This window comes from Podarcis raffonei, chromosome 3, assembly GCF_027172205.1.
Source record: "Podarcis raffonei isolate rPodRaf1 chromosome 3, rPodRaf1.pri, whole genome shotgun sequence".
Lineage (NCBI taxonomy): Eukaryota > Metazoa > Chordata > Lepidosauria > Squamata > Lacertidae > Podarcis > Podarcis raffonei.
In genome coordinates, this window is record NC_070604.1 from 99,574,773 (window position 1) to 99,593,174 (window position 18,402).

An 18,402-nucleotide genomic window follows, 5' to 3' on the forward strand; every position below is an offset into this window, starting at 1 on the left:
GCAGCGTAGTTTAAAAATGTTATCGATCAATACAGTGTAAGAGTACTACTAGGCTGGTAGGGTCTACTTAACAAGGGATAAGACCTGTGTTCAAAAACCCCTATGCTATCTCTCACTCAGAGTTTTGAATATCAGTATCCCCCCCCCATCTTTAAAACTTTAGGAAAGCTATTGAGGTGTTTAAAATCAAACAAACTTTCATTTAAGCTTTTAATCTGCACATTTGTCTCCCTTTGCAGATTGCTTGGTGCTTCCATTCTGCATCTTAAATAGGTTTTAATCGTTTTTCTCCCTTTTTAGGCAAGCTGCAAGAAGATTGCATAAAAGCACGCACCAATTTGATATACAGAACTGCATGTACTCATCTAGCATCCTGACCAAGTATAAACAATTAAAGATAGCTCTTTAACAAGGAAGCCATAAAAATTTGTCAAATATTTTCCAGACTGTAGAACCATATTGTGCATTTCTAAAAAGGGAATTCAATTGGATGACTCCATGCTCTGGTATTATGAGGGGGCGACTTCTTCCTACTCGTTTTCTCCACACCATGTGTATAATTTCCCATATCTCTAACATATCCCCCCATCCTCCCCCCAAAAGCTCCAGGCATGGTAACCTTCCCTCATAGGAGAGTTGTCTTTCTCTTCACTTTTCCCAGCTCCGAAATATCTTTTTACAGTGGTACCTCGGGTTACATACGCTTCAGGTTACAGACTAACCCAGAAATAGTGCTTCAGGTTAAGAACTTTGCTTCAGGATGAGAACAGAAATTGTGCTCTGGCGGCGCGGGAGCAGCAGGAGGCCCCATTAGCTAAAGCGGTGCTTCAGGTTAAGAACAGTTTCAGGTTAAGTACGGACTTTTGTTCCCGAGTAATGGTTAAGCATCCTAAAAAATCCGAACCTGTTCACACATTACTTTTTGCCTTATTTAACTATCACACCCTGAACTGTAAGCACCTGGAACATCCTAACTCAATCAATATCAGGTCTTTTTCCCAGCTGAGTTCCGGCACCTCTCAAGTGGGCGCCATTGCCGTTCTAAGAGAATGAGGGAGGTGTTTATGGTGAGCTCCGGCACCTCTTTTTCTAGAAAAATAATACTGATGAATATGATTAAAGGCTATTAAAACACTGGAAATCAGAAATCAGTCAACCATGCCCCTAGAATGTTTCATACTAAAAACATTTGAAACACTGCATTTTCCCTCCTTTCCTATTCTTGATCAGGAACAATACATCTTTAGTTATTCCCTTCAGGGGTTCAATAGGTACTCACAGTTCTTCCTACAATGAACACAGTTTCCTCAAAGACTTACTTGATTCTTTTTTATTCTCTCAAGATTACTCCATTTCATACAATGGGTTTTAGTCACAGCACCATAATTATGAGTCTTTATGTTGGTTAAAAAAAAAGCTGTAAAAGAAACTGACACCCACCTGTAAAGGAACAGCGGAACAGTTCCTGTTTATCACACCTTGGTCAACTACAATCCATCCATTATTACTTCATTACTGACTTTCTTCAGAAGTTCGTTTTTAAAATGGACCCACACCCCCAGTTTAGAAGTATTGCTATTTTCAGCTTGTCAGTGGGTGGGCAGGGGAGGAAAACATCAGAACGAGGCACATAAAATGATGCCATTAGCTTAAGTCTCAAATGTTACTACTAGATGCATCAAGCATTAAAATATATTAAAAGGTTACGAGTACCCCAATTGTTGCTTATCTCCTGTATACCTTTATTCTGTTGTTTCATATGAATCTCTCTCTCCCCCCCCCAATTTTTCATTACGGTTTTCACAATACAATATAATAGTATCTAGAACAAACATAATCAAAAAGATGAAAAAGACAGAACAAGAAAAGAAAGAGAAAAATAACAGAGAGAGATAAGAAACATTAAAAGTAACACCAATAATAATAGTAATAATCATCATAATAAAGCATGTAAAAGGGTAAAGGTAAAGGACCCATGGATGGTTAAGTCCAGTCCAGTCAAGGGCAACTTGTGAAGCTCATCTCGCTTTCAGGCCAAGGGAGCAGGCAACAGATAGCTTTCCGGCTCATGTGGCCAGCATGACGAAATCGCTTCTGGTGCAACGGAACACCGTGATGAAGGGAGAGGTGTAGGGGTTGCACTTTGTGCCTAAGAAGGGTTGCTAACAGTAATCCCTGCACCTTGTACCTGAAGTAAATTCCTGAAGTAAATTCAGTGAATCCTCTCTTAATCTTGCTTTGCAGTTGCTAGCAAACAGCAGCAAGGCCATTTCCTGTGCTTGCCAGCTAAGCAGAAACCGCATCTATTTACCGTATGTGGTCAGACAGAGCAAGGGGGCCGCTTCCTGCACACGCTTCCTATTGCAGTAACGCAAGAGAAGAACACACAAACAAGGGAGGGAGGGGGCTTAGCTAGCCAAACACCTATATGCCATATAAGGAAATAAGCTTAACCTTGCCAGCTGATTGGAGAATTTGAAGAGGTGGGAAGAGATGGGCAGACTCTCAGGTATAAAGATGCTTGTTTATTTGTATCTATGGGCCAGTCTTTTGGGAACGATCCCACTGGCCACCTCTGTGCACAGATTTCAATAAAACTTTTTTTCTCCAAAGAAGAATCTTTCCTGGTGCTTTTTTGCTCTCTCTTCGGCCCTGGGGACGCAGGCAAACGATTCCCTGGCAAGGATAAGGCTTCAGCCTTCATTTTGGTGCGTTGGCCGGGAATTGCCCCACCCCAGGGGGCCGGGGAGGGCCAGGCCCGACCTCGGTGAACAGCCCCGGACCGGCGTTCGCGGCTCCAAGTGCGCACCCCTGCCTGTTCGTGGGGGGAGCCGGCCACACCGCTCCGGAGTGGAGACACCTGGTCGAGGGAGAAAAGAGGACGGCCGAAGGAGAGGTCCGCAGCGGAGTGCAGGTAAGCCCTAAGGGAGAGGGCAAGGGACGAAGCCCGATCAGCTTCGCCTGGCAGTGAGCAGTAAAGTGCCGCCAGGAAAGGGTCTGGCTGTCAGCAGCAGGCTGACGCCGGAAGGGATTTGTGTTTTGTGTGTTGTGTGCCAGATACTCCAGTGGTTGAATTGTCAAGTGTGGGCCGGGGCTTAGCGTCCCCTTGGCCGAGCAATTGCAGGATTGTGCATTCCTTGGCAGCGTGAGCTCGTCCAAGTCACAATCTGTAGTGTGTGGAGTGTGGAAGGATTTTAAGCCCGGTTAGGAGCGGAGTATCTGGAAAATGGGGTCTGGGGGCAGCAAATGTACCCCTTTGCAGTGTTTCTTGAGCAATTGGAAAGCAGCCACGAAGAATGACGATTGGGGCTTTAAGTTGAAAAGGGAGCGCCTTAGAACACTCTGTGAAGTAGATTGGCCCACCCAAGGAACTAATTGGCCCTCGGAGGGCAGATTTAATTTGCAACTAATCAACCCACTATATCAAAATATCTTGAACGTCCACCCAGACCAGATCCCTTATATACCTGGAAAATCAATGTAGAAAAGAATCCACCGTGGCTGAAAGCCTGCCGAGGCGACGCCCCACAAAATACAATTTGTGCAGTCTGACCGGCAGGGAAGTCAGAAAGGCCCCCCCCCCCGGTGATATCAGAGCCGGAAGGAGAAGAAGGAGAAGAGGGGGAAGTCATTAAACCGCCGCCACCCTATGCTCCACCAACTGCCCCTCTAGCGAATCCCCCAGGACCAGGGCCCCAGGACCAGGGAGGAGCTGGCCCTCAGCCTGAACCCTCCAAGGTTGATGAATTAGAGAGCGAAGAGGAAGAGGATGATGAGTTTATGAAGGGACTAATTGAGTTAGCAAAGAAAGGAAAAAATGTGGACACAGTATCAGACATTGAGATTGCAACAGTATGTACAACCCTATGCGAAAGAAGTGGATGTTAGTTCCCATTTGTTGGCACAGAAGGAATGGATAGAAGCAGAAACCAGGGCGTCCCTCCATAAGTCCCATAAGGCACAGAAAAAGGGTGGGACTGCAATGATGCCTCTACGCAGAGTGTATGACCCACCAGCCCCCCAGGACAGGGTGGGGAAGCACCACCTTGCACTTATACAGTCCAACATGTGCCTTTTTCAAGTGCTGATGTGTGCAATTGGAGAAATTAGAACCCTACCTTTGAGGAGAACCCAGATGATATTGCCATAAAGGCTGCCTTTGTAGCTCAGGCAGCGTCTGATATTCGCCAAAAGAAAAAATCCAGAAGCCTGAGGGGTTCATCGGCCATGGGCTGGAATAGATGTTGGAAATAGCTCAAACCACTTGCAATCAGAGAGATGAGGAAGCCCAGAGAAAAAAGAAGTATCAAACAAGGAAGTTGATGGCATTACAGGCTACCACACCCACCCCTCAGGAAAGAGGAAGTGCCCGGGGAGGAGGGCGAAGCCGTCTGGGGAGGAATCAGTGCGCCATCTGCCGACAGGAAGGGCACTGGAAGAGAGAATGCCCTATTCTATTATTAGGAAGAGATTTGTTGGTAAAGTTGCAAGCCCAAATTACCTTTAAGCCATCGGGAGAAGCCACATTGTCCACTATGTCACTTGGGGAACTGGTTGTGGAGGCACCCTTGAGGGAACATTGGCGCCTCATGATGGTAAAAGAAGAGGAGGGACCCATCCCCGCCAGTATTCTGGAACAAGTGAACCCCACGGTATGGGCTGAAGGCAACCCCCCAGGAATGGCAAAGAATGTCCCACCAATAATCGTGAAGCCCAAGCCATTTGTCAATCCTGTTGCAGTAAATAAGTATCCCATCCCACGAAGGGCGGCTGAAGGAGTGTGGGTGCATCTAGAGCGACTGCTCCAACATAGAATCTTGAGGCAATGCCAATCACAGTGGAACACCCCTTTGTTACCAGTGAAGAAAGGAAGCAGGCTATTATCCTGATACCAGAGCCAAAGAACTGCAGAGAACTCCGTGGCTTTCTGGGGTCTGCAGGATTTTGTAGGATATGGATATTTAATTACAGCATCATTGCCAAGCCTCTACATGAGTCAACCAGAGGAACTGAGAGAGACCCCTTTGTTTGGGGCACAGAACAACAGCAAGCCTTCGTGGATTTGAAGAGGGCACTACAGCAAGCCCCAGCGCTTGGCATCCCAAACCCTGAGAAACCCTTTACTCTATTCGTGGATGAGGACCAAGGGACAGCGAAAGGGGTTTTGTGCCGAAATTGGGAAGCTGGCAACAGCCAGTGGCATACCTATCTGAGCGCCTGACGCCTACAGAACAAGGCTTACCGCCATGCATGAGAGCAGTTGTGGCAGTAGCCACCCTACTGAACAAAGCAGACAAATTTACTTTTGGCCAAGACACTGTTTGTGTGACCCCGCATGCAGTCCCAGCTCTGCTTGACATGAAGGGTACCTATTTTCTCTCCCAAGTGAAGATGAGAAAGTGCCAGATGTTACTGCTGCATCCGCGTTTGAAGTTCCAGGTTACCACCGCCCTCAACCCAGCTACCCTGTCCCCGGTAGGAGAAGGTGAGGAGCAGATGCACGATTGCATTGAAGTAATGGATGAAGAATATTTTAGCAGGCCTGACCTCAAAGAGGAGGCAAACCCCCATTGGCCTTCATGGTTTGTGGATGGAAGCAGCTTTGTTAAGGCTGGACAGCGAAAAGCAGGCTATGCAGTGGTAGCCTTGGAAGACCAAGTGATCGAAGTGCAGCCACTCCCGCCTGGAACATCGGCCCGGCTGGCATAAATAACAGCGCTCACCAGAGCCTTGTGGAAGGAAAGAGGTTTGCTTACCTCCAGAGGAAATCAGGTGGCCCACCCACAAGCCTTATTGGACCTCCTGGATGCAGTATGGGAACCTGAGGCAGTAGCAGTGGCACACTGTTATGGACACACAAGACTGGACCAGGAGAAGTGGTCAGAGGAAATCGACTGGCAGACAGAGTGGCCAAGGAAGCAGCCCGGGAACCAGCCCCCAGCGTCAGTTATTGGAGCACTGGTCCCTGGAAGGATCTTGAACACCGCTGATAAGCCAATATACACTAAAAAGGAAAGGGACACTGCAGATGCTCAGGAGCTGACATTGTCCGAAGAAGGATGGTACCTTACTCATGATGACAGAATATGGATTCCAGAGTCCCTTTCTCGGCAGATTACTCAGAGATACCATGAGTCCACCCACATGGGACCAGATGCCACAACCAGACAGCTGAAGCAGTGCTTCTACATAGCCCACCTTTATCAACTGGCAGCCCAGATTTCCAGGAAGTGCCCGCTATGTCAAAAGAATAATCCCAGAACCGGACCCTTGGCTCCCCCGGGGATTCAGCATAGTGGAACTGCACCCATGGAAGACCTTGTTGTGGACTTCACTGAATTGCCCCGCTATGGACTACCTAGGTCAATAGGATCTGACAATGGACCAGCCTTTGTCCACTCAGTTTTGCAATAACCCCCCATGCTAGTCAAAATGTGCAGTTTGATAATTATGTGCAGTAATTCTCCCGAGATTTTTTCTCTTTCTAACAGGTGGACCCAGGCCCACTGCTGTTAAAGTTGCTGACCTCACCCCTTGGGTCCACCACACTTAAGTGAAGAAGGCTATTTTAGATTGGACAGTTACGCCAAATCCTGCTAATCCACTGAAGCTAACCATCTCCAGAAGAGCGCTAGACGACCGCCCTGCTAGGGTCACTCCGGACGCTGACCCTTCTACGCACGGCTGAAGAAGGTGGATGGGAGGGGCGCCCGCAGGCAGCGCTCCCACCGTAGTTACCCGACAACCAGACAATCCAGGCGCAGCTCCCCCTGGACTGATTTTATTAAGCCCAGACAACTTTACCCCTCTTGATGTGCTGACCCCTTCTGAACGTCCCTTGAACGCTTGGGTTTATTCTTGTGGTTGCCATTATATCTACGATTCTTATAGGCGACCGTGGGGTTACGCAATTTGCGTTCATGACGGTTGGGTAGCAGGAAAGTTGCTTCAAGTAATAGGGGAGGAGGAGATACTTTGGCGACCCACCCCTACGGGTGAGGCGTTTATAGAAGCACAGTTTCAGTTGGCCTTACAGGGTTAAGAGATGGAGTGGTGGGAGGAGCCATGGACAGATTGGGGTTGGTGGGTAGGAATAATATCTACTGCCCTGCTTATTTGGATGCTCCTGTATTTTTGCTGGCATGAGCGTCACAGGCTCTGCGGAAGGCAAAGGCCTAGTCCTTCCATCCCCTTGATGATCCTCTTAGTCACTCTCATATTATCAGTAGTAGAAGGAAATGCAATGGCCGACAAGCGAAGACATCAAGGGGAGAGGATTATCATAAGATGTGGTGTTGGCCTCAAAGGGTGGGGTTTGTGCTCTGATTCATTCTCATTGCTGCATGTTTATTCCAGATAATAATGTCAGCATTTCTGCGACCATAGACCACATGGAACAAATGATAGCTCAAAATCCTTTGAAACCCTCTGATGGTGGGGATCCGTGGAGTTGGTTGTACTCCTGGTTGCCTGACAGCAGTTGGTTTCGTCATGTTATCGTTTTAATTGCTGGACCTGTTATAATCTTACTGCTTTTCTGCTTCTGTATGCCCTGCTTGATGCAATGTATGCAAAATATGATGGGGAAGATGATGTCCCGCAGGATGGGGCCCCGTGTCATGGCCCTCACTGCTCTCCTCCAGGAATACTATGAACCCGAGAGGCCAGAACGAACCTAAGTATTAGGTTGTTCATAAGAAGAGGAGGGAGTGAAGGGAGAGGTGTAGGGGTTGCACTTTGTGCCTAAGAAGGGTTGCTAACAGTAATCCCTGCACCTTGTACCTGAAGTAAATTCCTGAAGTAAATTCAGTGAATCCTCTCTTAATCTTGCTTTGCAGTTGCTAGCAAACAGCAGCAAGGCCATTTCCTGTGCTTGCCAGCTAAGCAGAAACCGCATCTATTTACCGTATGTGGTCAGACAGAGCAAGGGGGCCGCTTCCTGCACACGCTTCCTATTGCAGTAACGCAAGAGAAGAACACACAAACAAGGGAGGGAGGGGGCTTAGCTAGCCAAACACCTATATGCCATATAAGGAAATAAGCTTAACCTTGCCAGCTGATTGGAGAATTTGAAGAGGTGGGAAGAGATGGGCAGACTCTCAGGTATAAAGATGCTTGTTTATTTGTATCTATGGGCCAGTCTTTTGGGAACGATCCCACTGGCCACCTCTGTGCACAGATTTCAATAAAACTTTTTTTCTCCAAAGAAGAATCTTTCCTGGTGCTTTTTTGCTCTCTCTTCGGCCCTGGGGACGCAGGCAAACGATTCCCTGGCAAGGATAAGGCTTCAGCCTTCAGTGACAGAAACCAGAGCGCATGGAAACGCCGTTTACCTTATCTACTTGCACTGGCATGCTTTCAAACAGCTATGTTGGCAGGAGCTGGGACAGAGCAACGGTTTAGACCACAGTGCCACCAGCGTCAATAAAGCACATAGCGCTCTGTCATAGCTTTCCTCTTAATCTTCAATCCACATACAGTGATACCTCGGGTTAAGAACTTAATTTGTTCTGGAGGTCCGTTATTAACCTGAAACTGTTCTTAACCTGAGGTACTATTTCTGGGTTAGCGGAGTCTGTAACCTGAAGGGTCTTTAACCCTGGACCACTGTACAAATGAGTAGCAGTCTTCCCAGCTTCCCCTTCCTTAGCCTCACACCTTGAGGAAAACCCACTCTGGTCTGCTCTCACTCAGGTCCCTCTTGATCTATTCATCACCTCTCTTATATAGCTTCATTTAATTTATATGAATCTCAACTCTATGTTCTCCATGTGTTGTGAAGTTTTCACTGTTTTACAGTAATAAGTGGGTAGAGGTCATGACCAAAATAAGCACACAAGCATTATCTTTAAGGTTCTTACTTGATGATCAAGCTTCTCCTACTACTTGGTATGACGGTATCAGTTATCACAGGCTTCACTTACAGTTATCTGCTCAGTCCATTAGTGTTAAGCAAGCAGTATTTGTTTCAGCGATACTTACTTCAAAGCAAGCATGTTCAGGATTTCAGCTCAAAGCTCTATTGCTTCAAGAAACAGTACCAGTTACATCACAAAAATACCACCCGTCTACATTAATTGTCTCTCTGACTTCTTTAAGTGAAGGCAGCAGAAAGAGAAAGGTAGCCGTGTTGGTCTGCCATAGTCAAAACAAATTTTTTTCCCCCTTCGAGTAGCACCTTAAAGACCAACTAAGTTAGTTCTTGGTATGAGCTTTCGTGTGCATGCACACTTCTTCAGTGTATCTGAAGAAGTGTGCATGCACACGAAAGCTCATACCAAGAACTAACTTAGTTGGTCTTTAAGGTGCTACTGGAAGGAAAAAAATTTTTTGTTTTGGCAGCAGAAAGAGAGAGAGATAAAATATTTTTTTCTCCACGATTTCTTGATTTTAATGTTCCTCCCACCAGATTTGGGATCTAGGTTCCTGTAAACTCATCACTTTACCTTAAGCATTTCATACAAGAGATTGGTATTACACAATTTTCTTTTTTAAAATGCTCATCTTGGAAACGTTTTATTTACACATACTTCTCCAGTCTTTATTACAAGATGAATGGATTCAATGAAAATGAGTAAACCTGTCTGAAGCAGAGGAAAGCACATGTTTAAATTAGTTATGATGTGGTAAAAGTAATATAATGCAAAGCTGCAAATGGCAGACAATGCGTAGCAAAATTTACATATTGGACTAAATCTTATGATTCCCCAAACAGCAATGCAGATGTTTCACCCACCAATATCTAGGACACTGAAGTAGTTATTAAATAAAAATTTAATACAGGATGGAAGCACGCAAAAAAGTCAACTATGTTCTCAAGCAGCTGACAACTGAATTATACTGAGCACTGTTTTCTATACGGTGAAAAGTGGTAAAAGGTAAAAAGATAAAGGTAAAGGAATCCTGGATGGTTAACTCCAGTCAAAGGCAACTCTGGGGTTGTGGCGCTCATCTCGCTTTCAGGCCGAGGGAGCCGGTGTTTGTCCACAGACAGCTTTCCGGCTCATGTGGCCAGCATGAAGAAACCGCTTCTGGCGCAACAGAACACCGTGACGGAAACCAGAGTACACGGAAACGCCGTTTACCTTCCCGCTGCAGCGGTATCTATTTATCTACTTGCACTGTTGTGCTTTCAAACTGCTAGGTTGGCAGGAGCTGGGACAGAGCAATAGGAGCTCACCCCGTTGCGGGATTCCAACTGCCAACCTTCTGACCAGCAAGCCCATCTCACCTTTCTCTCCAAGGAGCTCTGTGAGTTAGCTTAGTCTGAGAGGCAGTGTCTGGCCCAAGGTCACCCACTGAGCTTAATGGCCAAGTGGGGATTTGAACCCCCATCCCTCACAGGTTCTAGCCCAGCACTCTAACCATTACACGACACTGGATGCCTCACTAGAGTCCGGACGCTCTCATCTAACCTGCAACGCCTCACCCCATGAGAGCCACGATCTGCTACTAAGATTACAGACTTTCATTTACCAATGTAGGAGAAAACAACTCAAAGCAAGAGCAGGAAATAGCTTTTTACTGAACCCTTTAAAGAGCTCCAATGCATTTTGAGCTGCAAACAGCTCCTTATTTGAGGGAGGAGGGTAATGACACACTGAATTTATTTGACTGATGGTGAGCTCCATTTATAAAGAGTCTGTTTACCAAAAGTAGATGTATATATAGCCTTTTCCTACACGAAGTAGCACTGCTGCCCAGGGATTCAGAGTGTGTGAACCGTTGGTACTCAGGGACCTTATTTCCCCATCTCAGTGTGCTAACTCCAAACCCTCATATGCAGTACCACAAGCATCATGATTTGATAAAGAAAATTACAGATTTTCCGTTACACCACGATCTATTCTAGACTTGCCTTATTTAGAGCTTATGCATTCCCAAAGTAGATGAATTCCTTCATGTACCCTTCTGTCATCAAAAGTTAATACTGATTCTTGTCTCCTGGAAGAAATGCAAGTGCTAACCACAGACAGAGACACCCAATGGCCAATAAAGTCTTTAATATTTTCTGAATGACTATAATCCAGTACAAATACCATATTTAGGTGTACACAAAACACAGCAACCTAATGGTTTCAGAGATTTCCCCCCATCTGCAACATGAGCCTAATTTGTCAAGAAACATTCACAGCAGCTGTCATTCGCTTCTTGCTCTCTGGGGTTTTTTAATTGATGCCGCTGGTCCTATTCCCCTTGAATCTCACAAAGCCCCATTTGCAATATTCAGTAAATTACAGTGCATTTGGATTTGAAAAAGGAAAAAAATGCAGCATGTGAATTGCACAGACCTTATAACATGATCTGGAAGATTGTGCTAGTTTGACTGTTCAGCTTTATACATAATTAACAGCTTGCCTCAATGCATTTTTCATTTATGTTATTTTATACATGGAGGTGGGCACTTTTCAACAGAACCAAGGTTAGGGCTGCAGCTCTGTGCCCATTTACACGGCCTCAGCAAGCCCCAAGGACTTACTACATATATAGTAGGATCACACTGTGAAATTTTAACATTGTTGAGGCCACTGAGAAACGAGTCCACAAAAGCTAAAAAGATAAAGTTATTCCAAGTCCTCCTGCCTACTAGCACAATGCCATCTTTCCCAAGATTTCCTGCATCACCGGGAGAGAACTCATCATACAAGCCTATTCACCACACAGGTGACATTTCACTTTCATAAAGCAATTACTGCCATGTGGAGAAGCAGGACAAGAGCAGATTCTCTCAGAGCCCAATAACTCCAACCTCAGGTGTACAAAGCAACAACAAACGACACAAATAGTTATGGCTCCACAGAGATTATACAGAGAAATCAAATCTCTGCATAGGGTTCTAGAACACTATTTTAATCTGTCTATGGGCCACATCACCTCCTCACCACATAAAGTTATTCCTTTACTGCAATCTGATATATTCAGTTTGCTGAGGATCAGTCCCACTAAACTCTGGACTTGCTTCTGAGGAGACATGTACAGAATTCCACTGTGCAGCCCAGACTTCTCTCACAGAAATGGTGGATAAAGATGATGACTTTTTCTCTCTCTTTCTTTTCAGAAAAGCCTCCAAACTTCCTAAAGTGCTTTTGTTCCTTGAGCAGGGTGCCTTCACACCCACCATTTTGAGCAACTGTCAGGTTCCCTTGCACAGAAAAAGAGGGACAGTGCAAACAAACGCCTGTGTCGGGAAACCAGTTTATTTAACCGTTTCTGGCCCAGACCAAAATCTAAGTACACTTACCCGGGAGGAGGTACCACTGAGCCTAAAGGGCTTTTACTTCTGAGTCAGATTAGACTACATGAGTGCAATTTTAGCACTATTCCCGCCCCCCTTGAGGGAATAACCCAAGTTCTATAGGGCTTGCTTCTACCTCAACATACAAAATTAGCTATGCCACATAGCTGTCAACCTCCCCTTTTTTTGGTGGGAAATTCCCTTATTCCAGCACCGTTCCCCGCTGCTTCCTGCTGCTGTCCCGGATTGTTAGATATCCCGTAGACTGTCCCCGGGACAGGTGAGGCAGCTGATCCCTTATTTTCGAGGCTGCTGATCCGTTATTTTCAAATCTGAAAGTTGACAGCTATGCATTGACATGAACGCTGTAAAGCATTCACAGCAAACGGACACTAGCTCATCCGGCAGCAACAGAACACTAAATTAAAAGGCAAGCCATATAGCTGGGTAATAATACCCACTCCCGACCATTCTCTAACTACAGCACCACCCTGACTCACCTGTGCCGCCCCCTCTCAGGTCCTCGTCTGGGGGGGTTCAAAGGCCACACAAGCTCCCGCCCGCTTTCCGTCCCTCCACCGCAACCTCCCCGCGCCTCTCGAGAGAAACCCAAGACTGAGGCACTTACTCACGCAGCGCTCCGGGTCCGCCCAAGCAGCTGTTCTAGTCGACTCAAAGCAAGCCAATAGCAACGGAGGAAACGCTGAGCTCCGTCTCAGGAGCACGTGGGGAGCAAACCCGGCGGGCCGGGGAGGGGCGCGGGGCTGACGTAGGCGCCCACGCGGGGCCGGCCCTACCGCTGGGTTGAGCCAGGCAGCTCCCTCTGGTCGGGGCTTTTGCGCGTGTGGGTCGCCGCCTGCATATCCTTTATTTTGTACCGCCCAGGAAGAACCACTCCCCTCCTGCCGGAATGCCTTGGGCAGCTTTTGTTATTCCGCCTCAGAGGGCGACTGCCTTCGGGTGCGAGTGGTGGGCGGGGTACACGTGTACCGGCCTTTCGCACGTTCCTTGCATGCCATGCTGTTCTTTTGTCTCCCTACACGCGCGGGTGCCTTCAGGGGACAAAGGCGCACGAGCTCCAGCCAACCCGCCCGCCTCCCTTCCCCGGCCGTGTTTACTCGGAAGTAGGTGCTATTAAGTTGCACGGCGCTTACTCCCCTGTGCGCAGAACGGCGGCCGGCTGGACTCGCCTCCTCGCCGCCCTCCGACTTACCGGGGCGGCCGGCCAAGGCAGCTGCGCGCGCGCCTCCGCGTAGTTCCCGGGGAGCAGAGCGCCTTCCTCCCGCAGCCCGGCCGGGCGGAGGGAACTTTTTCCTGCTGCCGAGCCGCTTGGGAGACGGAGGTGCATGGAAAGGCCTCGTGGTTTCCCCAGACGAGAGCAGGCCTCCTCTTTCCCCGCCAGCCGCCCCCTCTCGCGCCTCCTCGCCGGGACTTTCAGTTTCAGGGCAACTGAACGAGTCACGCTGCCTTCTGGGAAGAGGAGCGGGGTAGAGTAGAAGGGGCTTCCCCAAGGTAGCCTCCTTCCCCGGCCCCAAATTGGCGACTCAGCCTGGAAACCGAATCTGTTCTGTTCTTGTTCTTCTCTCAAGCCAGCGCGCTTAGATTTCCAGGGCGATTTGGGTGCGCTTTCTTTCCGAGTGTGCCTCTTGAGGAACCGGGGAAAACCGAGTTTTCCGTCTTGCGAGGCATTCGTCTTGCGGGGCACCACTGTATAAAGCATATAGCAATGCACATTTAAATAGGAACCGACCCACTCGGACTCTGCGATCATCATCGGAGGCCCTTCTTCGTGTGCCTCCTCCGCCAGAGGGTGGCAGCACAGGAAAAGGGCCTTTTTGGCGTTGGCTCCAGCTTGTGGACGGCTCTCCCTTGACAATGCCGGATTTAAGGGGTGCAAAACAACAACAAAACTCATATTTATACATATAAATTTACATTTAAACCCATATTTGCTGGGAAGATTCATTTACTTTAAAAAGTAATTAATTATTGTGAAAATAATATTCAGCGCCTAGGGCTTGCCGATCGAAAGGTCGGCGGTTCGAATCCCCGCGGCGGGGTGCACTCCCGCTGCTCGGTCCCAGCGCCTGCCAACCTAGCAGTTCGAAAGCACCCCCGGGTGCAAGTAGATAAATAGGGACCGCTTACCAGTGGGAAGGTAAACGGCGTTCCGTGTGCTGCGCTGGCTCGCCAGATGCAGCTTTGTCACGCTGGCCATGTGACCCGGAAGTGTCTGCGGACAGCGCTGGCCCCCGGCCTCTTGAGATGGGCACACAACCCCAGAGTCTGTCAAGACTGGCCTGTACGGGCAGGGGTACCTTTACCTTTACTTAATATTCAGGGCGGGGACCTTGTTCAGGGTGGCATGTTGCCAAAGTTTGCCCCTGCCCAGCAAGGGAGGCTCACCTGGCACATTCATTACATTATATTTAGGCACCAGGCAAAAACATCCATCTTTTCCCAGGCCTTTAGTTAATTAAACCATCTATATACCCTTTTAAACCAGGGTGGGATATTTTTTGTTTTATTATGGCATGGATTTTTGTGTTTCTATATTGCAAACCGCTGTGATCTTCAGATGAAGGGTAGCATAGAAACTAATAACTTCCACTACAGGAAGTGATAGAGATATTGTGCTAAGGGGCACATTCCCTTTGGGGGCAACCTTCCATGGACAGCCTGCAAGGGCTGCATGTGGCCAGAGGCAGAAGTGGTAAGATTTGGCTTATACGTACAGTACATTCTAGGCGCATAAACATCAAGGAGTTTCTATATAGATAAATCTCTTCAACCAGGAGACTCTGTCACAGTTCAAGGACACATTCCAGCTAGACAAAGCACTCCAAGGCGGTGTGGAGCAGGGCTGGTGAGGGGCAAAGCCAGAGTAGTCTTGAGACGGGGGCCTCACTGAATCCCTGGGTCTGAGGTTCTCTAGCCCGCTATTCAGGCTTATATTTATTTGTAAGCAAGTCCCACTGTGTTTAAGTAAGTTAAGTAAAAAGATTGTTCTTTTTAAGTCACGTAGTAGTTCTGAAAATAAAGGCTGCAGTCCTGTGCACATGCACCAGGGAGTAAGTGCCATTGAACTCAATGGAATTTCCTTCTGAGTGTGCATGCATAGGCATGGGGTCATTAGGAAAGCAGCTGAAAATAAAGTTGCCAAATCTTAATGCATTACAAAAATCTATGGACTGACTGAGGTTGGAACACTGCAGATGTCTTCTCACCACAAAGGATAGTGTAGAGCTGGAAAAGGTTTGGGAAAGGGCAACCGAAAAGTTCAAGGGGATAGAACGTAGAACATGAGACTCTTAATCTCAGGGTCGTGGGTTCAAGCCCCACGCTGGGCAATTCCTGCATTGCAGGGAGTTGGACTAGATGACCCTTGTGGTCCCTTCCAACTCTACAATTCTATCTACAGTGGTACCTCAGGTTAAGTACTTAATTAGTTCCGGAGGCCCGTTCTTAACCTGAAACTGTTCTTAACCTGAAGCACCACTTTAGCTAATGGGGCCTCCTGCTGCCGCTGCGCCACTGGAGCACGATTTCTGTTATCATCCTGAAGCAAAGTTCTTAACCTGAGGTACTATTTCTGGGTTAGCGGAGTCTGTAACCTGAAGCGTATGTAACCCAAGGTACCACTGTACCTTAAGAGAAAAGATTAAAATATTTGGGGCTTTTTAGAGACCAGGTAAGAGGGGACATGATAGTATAAAATTATGGACTGTGTGGAGAAAGTGGATAGACATACTAGTACAGTGGTACCTCTGGTTACATACTTAATTTGTTCCAGAGGTCCGTTCTTAACCTGAGGTACCACTTTAGCTAATGGGGCCTCCTGCTGCTGCCGCCGCTGTACAATTTCTGTTCTCATCCTGAGGTTAAGTTCCGGGTTAGCGGAGTCTGTAACCCAAAGTGTTTGTAACCCGAGGTACCACTGTAATTGAGGTCAATCAAGGAAACCGAATGTTGAAAGATTCAGGACAGACAAGAGAAAGTACTTATTCACACAGCGCATAGCTGAAATATGGAATTTGCTCCACGTGGTAGTGATGGCCACCAATTTGGATGGCTTTAAAAGATCAGACCAATTCATGGGGAAGACCATCAATGGCTAGTAGGCACAATGGATAGGTTCGTCTCCACTGTCCAGTGGCAGTGCCAACTGAATAGCAGTTGCTGGTGGTCACAAGTGAGAGCGCTTTTGCACTCAGGTACTCCTTTGTGAGAATGATGGACTAGATGGGCCTTTGGCCTGATATAGCAGGATTCATTTGTTCTCACGCTCTGCTATTACATACGTTAACTGCATCTGTGTTAAAAGTAGTGTGTCTAGTCTCCAAGCTCCCAGCCTCTCTGAATTATGGGATCATGACTCTAAAGCTATATACAGTATGTACTGTCTCTCACATCACAATGTAAAAGGCTCTGGTTCTTTAAAGGTACTGTACTAAAATGGTACTATTACCTATCAAGAATATATTTCAATTTGTTAATTGAAAGGGTACACATTTGCAACCGCAATATAGGGTTGCAACCCAAACCCCCTTTTCCATCCAGTCACTCAAACCCAGAAATAGTTGATATACATGTGGGCCTTTAAAACGGCCATTCATTTAAAAGTTTTTATATTTCTTTATTGTAACTGAAAAACTGTACATAAAAAGGAGCTGTAAAGTTACATTTGTCAAAACCAATGTAAGAAATATTTTCTCTGACCAACTTAAAGGGAGTGCAAACATTTTACATTTCATAAAGTGACAAAAAGTAAACCAAAATGAATAGTTTATGGTTTGTAGCAATGGTACAAAGTTAAGCTGGAGGGTTTTGGTGTTTTTTTTAAAGATAGCATGGCAAAAAAGAAAACCCTTTTCAAATGAAAAATCATATAGTTTTATTTCTAATCTTTAAAAAAATATAAATGAATTTAGAAGAGAATCACAGTATATGGGCCCTAAACATTTTAAACCATTTCAAGGTACATAAAAATAGACACAGATTCCTTGGAAACTTTAATTCTTTGATTAAGCAGCAAGCATATCACTCTTCCAGGCAAAAACACTGCTCAACACAACCCCCTACCCAAAACAGGACGTGCAAGCTGTATGCACATAATCTGGAAAGCACACAATTTTTAAAAAGGACAACATTTTGCTATGTACATATTCAGTACTACAAATGCTAAACATTTCATTACTGTGTGGAATAGCGTATGTAAAGCAATATTACACTACATACCTATCTCACCCACAAGTGCCCAGTTACAGTTTTGATAGTCTAAAATTGCCATATTTGCGGCAGCACCCAACCTGCTTTATACTGAAGTTCTAGCAACAAGAGACAAGACAAAAAGTTAGCAAAAAAAGGACAACACAGTCACTGGGAGACCTGATCTACATACTTAAATACTGAAAATGCATTGTTATAGTAGTTTGATATTAGAGTGTTATGCCAAAATGCACAATGGACAGGTTGGAAGAATTCAGAGGGTTAACATTGACCCCAGAACCAAAGTTGCAATATTGCAAAGTCCCAAGAATTCTGGCAATAGACTGTGCCGCTTTTTTCCTTTGAAAACCTAGTATTTAAAATCAAACACTGTGACTGGGAATACAGATATAATATGAAGAAAAACCCATGGATGGGACATTTGTATTTAATATACAACAAACAAAAGAAAATTCTATTTAAATAAATTCTTCCAAAAAAAAAAAAAAAGACATGAGAAAACAAAGTTAATGGATAAATCCCTTTAGCACCTTAATCATGATTAAGGTGTTAATCTAAAAGTTTTGACACTTGAGCTGTAAAATGCAGTATGTGTAAGAGGCTGGTACAACTTTATTGTACACAGAAACCTTAAACTTTGAATGTTAAATACCACTGCTTCCATAAGAAGTGGGGAAGTTAGCTGGGAGAGTAAAGAAGAAACACACATCTTTTCATGAAAACAGAAGACTTCAGTAGCTTAGCATTTTTTTTTTTTGCTTCAGAATAAGAGAATCAAATCTACATGGAGCCGCACTGTTTCCTGACTGATTCAGTAAAGCATGATTTGGTATTTGCTTTAATACCAAGTAACATGGGAGAAATACACTGGCAAGGAAAATAGATTAAGTTTGCCTGAGAAGCAATGACAGTTAAATACATTTTAAAATATTTTATTG

General features: G+C 46.0%; 1 protein-coding gene across 3 annotated transcripts in view; it reads right to left on the minus strand.

Annotated features, from left to right (window-relative positions):
* Positions 1-13,669, minus strand: part of TRAF5 (TNF receptor associated factor 5) — a 30,516-nt gene extending 16,847 nt beyond the window's left edge. The window contains exon 1 of one of the 3 annotated variants that reach the window (XM_053383252.1): positions 13,449-13,669. The gene's annotated coding sequence lies outside the window, so the exon portion shown is untranslated. The other 2 variants (XM_053383251.1, XM_053383253.1) reach the window with 2 other exon arrangements.
* Between the last annotated feature and the right edge of the window lie 4,733 nt (positions 13,670-18,402).